At 41.7% G+C, this 7,003-nt stretch overlaps 1 long non-coding RNA gene across 2 annotated transcripts; it reads right to left on the bottom strand.

Moving 5' to 3' along the window:
- Window positions 1–315: 315 nt before the first annotated feature.
- LOC149912016 (uncharacterized) lies at window positions 316–4,441 on the bottom strand. 2 transcript variants are annotated; one of them, XR_016462510.1, is made up of 3 exons: window positions 4,355–4,441; window positions 3,633–3,752; window positions 316–781 (listed from the first exon to the last, which is right to left on the bottom strand). It is a non-coding gene; the product is annotated as an uncharacterized LOC149912016 (long non-coding RNA). The 2 variants fall into 2 exon arrangements; XR_016462511.1 differs by having other exon boundaries at window positions 316–477.
- Window positions 4,442–7,003: the final 2,562 nt, after the last annotated feature.

Raw genomic sequence — 7,003 nt, 5'->3', positions numbered from 1 at the left:
TTGTCCATCCTAGTTTTGGGTTACTATAAGATGAAAGCAAAAATGTATATACTGATCTACTGGTTTTCTTTTAAAAAACATTCATCTGATGCTGAAGGCTAATTCTGTAAAGCTGAAACTTAAATCCCAGCAGAAACAGGTTCCCAGATATTAAAAACAAACAAACAAACAAACAAACAAAAATCATAAAAGTATGTACAATGAAATCTTTAGGCATGTGACAAACTTTGTTTTATATATTATATGATTTCAGAACATCTGTCACACACACTCACAAACTTTCCTTAGAAGGAGAAGCAGAAGTTTAGATGATGATAAAGTTATGTTCTTACCACATTAGAAGGTTCCAATTTCTTCCTTCTAGCAAGGTCAGTGATATTATTGCCATTGTAGTTGATGCTCTCCATACAGCCTTTGAAATTTTTTTCTGCTGTTAGAACTTGGCTTCCCAGAAAAAGGCATGCCTCCAAAGGTTATCTTTGAATGTATCAGAAAGTGAAAGACTGTTACTGGAGGACAAGGGCTTAGAATTTTTGCTTACTAGAAAAAGAAAGTATCAAACAAGTACTGGAAAAGTAGGAAAAAGTTAAGTTTCAAGGACATTTCCATCAGAAAGAATGGAAATGAAGAAAGAACGGAGCCCCCAGGCTGGTTGTTGAGTGAGAATTACTGCTTACCCAGCATCCGTTTGCTTCATCAAATGTCCCCCATCTGCTCACAGAAACCTCTCTAAGATGCTTTTCTGAAGAATATTTGGCAGCATGTTTCCCAGGGCTGATGCCTAGAGGAGAGGGTTACATGGAGACTTGCTGTCTATCTTGATGGCAAACCCCTCCTAAGTAGGAATCCAGAGCTGGTGACTCACTTTGTAGTCTTGTATAGGTCTGGGGCAAGACAACATTATGGCAGTGGGGAGATATTCATGGTCAGGCTGGACAGGCCTCTGAGGTCTCTGACCTCTGTGGGTGTCCCTGTTCATTACTGGGGAACTGGACTCAATGGTCTGTAAGAGTCCCTTCCAACTCAAAAAAAAATTCTATGATTCTATGATTCTATGAATATTCCTGGTTTTATTACAAGTACAAATACTGATAAAGCCTACATTCAAATTGTTTATTCCTTGCTTTTGGAGAAGCTAAAACACTAGCACTAAGAGTTTTAATCAACGTAGATAATAGCTTGTCAGTTGTTATGCACAGTGGTACGTGCACCCAGTTTGAAATTTCAGTGCCATTAATGTTTTTAATTTTTTAAGTGATATGACACAGTACATGCAATCAACAATAATGAACATACCATGGTTCAGGACCCCTGATCTCTCAGCTAGTAATTTAAAATATTTTCATGTGTAGAGACAAGACAAGTATTATGTCCTAAATGGAGTCTAGGTCCCCAGCACTATTTCTCTCTCTATTTGATCCCTAAAAACAACTGTTTTCTTGCCAAAGATTTTGCATCGTTAAATCTCCTTTCTGAAACAATGAATATTGTGTAGTTGCAGGCCACTTTTTCAAACCTGTGGACATTCCCTTTGCTTCTACTTCTTTAAGCAACCTGCAGTTGCAATACACTTTTGCAGTACAGTCTTGAACCTCTTTATTCCTTGTTTTTCAGTCACCATGGGCTGTGTCTGTGCTGTCTTTGTAACCAGGACCAGGGAATGACCTCTTTTCTCCCAGTCAGTTTTCTCAACACATCTACTGGTGTGGATGAAGCAAGCAAAGGCAACAAGAAAAGCAAATACAATTATACTAGCAAGCAGGAGTATCATTTATTATAGATGATAATCACATGTTGGTTTGTCACTAGGTGTGTTTAATCAACTACTTTCTTTTTGAAATAAGAGTGAAGATAAAAGAAAAGTTCAAATAGGATTCCTACATGTCTCGTTTTCATTAAAGATTAGCTCTGCTACAACACGATGAACTGAGGATAATATAATGTAACGTCCAAACACTTTTTTTCAAGTAATGTTAACACTGAATGAAAGGTATACAGGCTTCAATGAAATTAGGAAGTTGAGGCCTAGTTGAATGCTATTTGTTGTTGAATGGTATTTGTGACAGTGTTGAAAGAAATGGCTGATGTTATTGTAAAGTTACTGTCTGTCATCTATGAAAAACGGTGTTCTGCACAGGTCTGTGAGTGTTAGAAATGGGCTTTCTTGAAGAGCTGTCTTTATGGAAAAGGAGGCATTGCTTGCAAACTGGTAAATTGGGAAAAAAAAAAAAAAAAAAAAAAAAAGTAACATTTCTGATTTCCAATTTAGTTATTAGAAAATCCCCATCATCTCTCTTTATATTATATGAATACTCCATGGTGTCCTTGGGATGACAAGATGCCTGTACTGCTATTTAGATATGCACAAATACAACAAATCCATGGGCAGATCTTTCCCCTACTGCATTTTTTTAATGTATTTCTTTATTGCTAAACTAAAAGGAAAATAATAGTAGAAAAAATTCAATCACCTTAATCAGCACATGCAAGTCTTAAAAATCTTTTTCTTGCTCTGTAATACTGAAAAGACCTGATGGGAAATGTTACCTTCCAAATTTTGCTCTGTGTATATGCATTTCCTATTTAAACCCTCACTCAGCAAGAGAAGGAAAAACACTTCTCAGTTTCAGTGTAAGTGCCCCATGGAATTTTCTACAGGAAAAATATCACTTTAGATCTGTCAGACAATAACATTTTATTACCTCAAGGATGTTATCTGAACCTGAGGTCTAATATCTAAATGAACTGCAGTTCAGATTATTTGAGATTTAGCAGAAAGACAGAGGGATGGAAAGTTTCATAGAAAGATTCTATGGGGAGAAGTCTCATTCATTTATTGTGGATAAATATGATGAAAAGGTATTCATATACCAAGTTTTAATAACTGTATGGTTTACAGGAGGAACAGTAGACAGCTTTGAGCAGTAGCTGACATACAGAACAGGAGAGTTGGAAGAGTAATATTTCCAAGAAGATTAATTTAATTTAAAGGCAGAATGTTTTTTGGCTATTGGAAAGTTCTCTGTTGTGTTGAGCAAAAGGATAGATATACTGGCTGAAAATAAACCTGTAAAAGTGAGGTAATGCATTTACTAAAACACCATGGGAGTGCTACAGATATCTAGGGGATATATGTATATAAGCTGCTCATTCAGTTTACGTGTTTGTCTTTTTCTTGGATGAGAAATAGTTGCTGTTTATTATTTCCTTAAATGCAACACAAGCTTTTACTCATAATATCCAATCTGAGAACACCGTTCTTGTACCTGCTTATGAAAATCATAGATACAGAAATCAAAAGAAACTGTTTCAATCTGCTTGCATTTAAGGAAATAGGAAGTCTCTTTCCACCCTTGCGCATATTTAAGACTGTTTTCTGACAAACTGCTAGCTAAAGGCTTCAGTCTTTCTTTTTGTGCTTACTCCCTCAATGGAATAGCTGAGCTTTTGTAACTGTCCCTACTTTGAAGTTTTCTAGTGGATCCAGGTTGGTTTAAGTATCCTCTATTCCTCACTTCTGTCTTTTCTACCATTTTCTTCAAAAAGGAGCATGTTAAGAACATAAATTTCTATTCTGTTAAGAGTCTTCTCCTGCAGTTAGCTGGTTAGTAAATAATACTTTGCTCACTCACCTCACTCAACCTGCTGGCCACATTCTTTTTAATGCATCCCAGGATACCACTGGCCTTCTTGACCACAAGGCCACATTGCTGGTTTGTGGTCACCCTGCTGTCTACAGGGACACCCAGGCCCTGTTTGTAAGAGAATGTGATTGACTTCACTTCTTCCAGCAAAAAAAGAGAAGCAGGTCTAAGACATCTGTTTATCTCCAATTTAAACAACTTAATTTAGGTAGAATTATGTGTTTTACAGCTATTCACGTTGCTGTGAAAAGAAGCGCGGCTATACAAATAAGAAATCGCGCGGCTCTGCCCTCGCAACTCCCCCCGCCCCGCGCACGGAGGCGGCCCCCAGCCGCAGCCCCCAGCCGCGGCCCCCAGCCGCTCCCCCCCTCGCGCAGCGCCACTCCGAGGTGCCGCCTGCCGCAGCGACGGCGGCGGGGAGCCCTCGCGCCCAGAGGCGGCCTTCCCGGGGTCTGCCCTCTCCGCCCCCCTCCCACCTACCTGAGGGCAGCCGGCATCCGTCCGCGCAGCGGCGCACAGCCGGTGGCACCGCGCGCACAGCCTGCCTGCCTGCCGCCCTCCCTCGGACGAGGGTCCCCTTAGACGAAAGCACAGCCCCAGCCCGGCCGCTACCGCGAGGGACCGCGCCCGCGGCCGGAGCCCGGGGGCCGCGAGGAGGGAGGGCTGAGCGCCCGGTGACAGGTGAGGACGGCCCCCGCGCCGCTCCCTACCTCGCGCCGCTCTCCTCGCAGCCGGCGGCTCGCTTACCCTCGACCGCCGCCGCCCCCTCGCTCCGTTCCCCCGCCCTAACGCGGAGTTCAACGCGACCCCGCTAGCCGCGAGGCCCCGCCCCCCGCCCCGCACTGACGGCTCTCTCCGCCAATAGCGAAGAAGACGGCCGTCCTCGAGCTCCGCCCTCACCTCCTTCGACCAATAGGAGCTATCCGTGGTGCTGCCCCTCCGCCTTCCCGGCAGGCTCGGTTGGCTCGCAGCTGCCGAGCAACGGGCGCGGGGCTGCGGGTGGGGCCGCTGAGGGCGGTGGCCGGGCCCCCGCTGCGGGCCGGGGTTGGTGCCGCGGGATTGTGCCCGGGGCTTCTCGTTCGGGAGCTTTCGCCTCATAGATGGACGTTTTTTGTTCCCCTCCCCTTTTTCCCTCTTGGCTCAGCCATCAGGAGGATGGAAATATCTCCCGCACTCTCAAAGCTGTAATCTCGGCTTGCAGAAATGATAACTGGTATGTGAAGATGTTTCTAATTTTTTTGTTTCTTCACTTGTTTGTGAACCTAGGGTAGGGAGAAAGAACTGAAGTAACCTGCAGTGAGATTCTATCACTTTTGTAACTCCTTAAGCATAGTCAAGAATGTATGTTTGTGAACTACTTTATTAAGATAGTCCTGGTGGAGTATACTTTATATCACTGGGAGTCCAGGATTTTCTGAACAGTTCTTAAATCAGAGTCTATTACTTACAGGGCCTGCCTTACAGCATAAGATCACATGGCAGTGCCTTCTGCTTTCAGTATTTTACCAGTGCTGTGGTACAACTGGGTCTGGTTAATACCTGTTCAGATACAAGACAGAGTAAGGAAAATGTGTTTATTATTTCAGATCAGCCCTTTTTTACAAGCTTGTTATTATCTTCAAGAGAACAGATTGATGCTTTTGTTTTCTGTAGCAGAAACGTTACGTATAGAAGAAAACAGCACTTCCAAAGAGCATTGCTTTTCTGAGGACTCTATGGATTCTGCACTTAATTCAGTAAATCTGTCAAGCCCAGCCCGTCAAAATTCCACTGAATATCGTACTTCGGGGAGTGCAGCATATTACAGGAATTCCTTTCAGCCAGTGACTGCTACCTCAAATTCAGCCCCGATCCTGCGCCGGCTGTCATTGAGCTCTGCTGGGAACAGCAGTTACTATGAAGTCAGTAGGAATCGAATACAGAGGAGGATTGAAGGTATGCCTGAACTTTCCAAAGTATGTAACAGCTTTTATGAACATGCAAAGTCCGTGAGTTATGAACAAAACAAAAGCATCAATCTGTTCAAAACGATGTTCAAAACGATGGGCTTTGTAGCTTTGTTATTTAATTCCTTGCTATGTTCTCTTGAAGATAATAACAAGCTCCAAGCCTGTTAACAAGTCTCCTGTGAGACAAGACTTACTGAAGAATAGTCATTCTCAAGTAATCACTGGTCCTTTACTACATTAAAAAATTTCCAGTAAAATGTCTAATAGACAAGTTTGAGACAGTCTTCCATAAATCATCTCAGCTGTATATGTTAAATATTATGAGCAGGATGTGGACATAAGGTTTGATTTTTTTTTTTCATTGTCTGATATTAGCATTAACACATATGCAATCTCAGTCAAGCATTTTCATTATCTTTCTTAATGGTTATCTTCTGAGAATTTGTTTAGGAGTGCATTATGTTTCTATTTTTTATAAATATAAAAAGAATTTTTTAACATAAAAAAGCCTCTCATGTTAACTAGCAAATGTTTAATTTGTTCTACACAGTAGAGGGAGTCTCTAACTTCATATGCAAGAGGACAATTATCATCTGTAGATCTCCATATGTTCGGAGACAATAGCCATCACAAAAAACTGAAGAGACTACATGCAGAGCTGCAGAAGGCTGTAAATCCTAGACTCACATGCACACTAACACAATACAGTCTGATCACAATGCTGCAACTACGAGTCGTTAAACATCAGTGGGAACACCACTCCATTCTCTCATCATTGTATGTTCTCAGCTCCACTTGCACTAGGCCAACATCTAGCCTGAGGAAGAAGTTGGAAGCCTGATGCAAAAATCTGCATGAAACAAATGCTGCTTTGGCAAGAGACTTAAGAGCTGGAAAATATAGCTAACAGGTTCACAGAAGTGTAAACTCCACATTACCATCTTGAAAATTACTCTATGAAAGTTATAAAACATATGCTAGTGGAGCAGCATATTCTTGGGGGTAACTGGTACAATCTGTGAAACAAGTTCCTAGAATATGGTCTTTATTACTCTTCTTATATGACAACTTCCAATAATTTCTTGGGAAAATTCCAGAATTAAATAAAGGAAGAGTATTTTCCACAAACAAACAAACAACAGCAACAAAAAACACACAGAGAGCTTTTTAAGCACGTTTAACTTGTTCTATTAGCAATTACGTTCTCTCTCCTGAAGTCTGTATAAAACTGGAGTTTAGTGAAGAACTTGAGGTGTATTTCACAGTTATGATCTTCAGGCAACATTATCCCAAAGTGGAACAAAGACACCCAGAGAACCGGTTCCCTACTTAGTGAATTCAGTAAAGCAAGACATGCAATCCACCATAACATCTTCGATTAAACACAACACTTGTGGCAAAAAGAAGCTT

This window comes from Phasianus colchicus, unplaced genomic scaffold, assembly GCF_987193195.1.
Source record: "Phasianus colchicus unplaced genomic scaffold, bPhaCol1.hap1.1 HAP1_SCAFFOLD_45, whole genome shotgun sequence".
Classification (NCBI taxonomy): Eukaryota; Metazoa; Chordata; class Aves; order Galliformes; family Phasianidae; genus Phasianus; species Phasianus colchicus.
The sequence above is the reverse complement of the archived record's forward strand: the minus strand, read 5'-3'. Positions and strand labels throughout refer to the sequence as shown.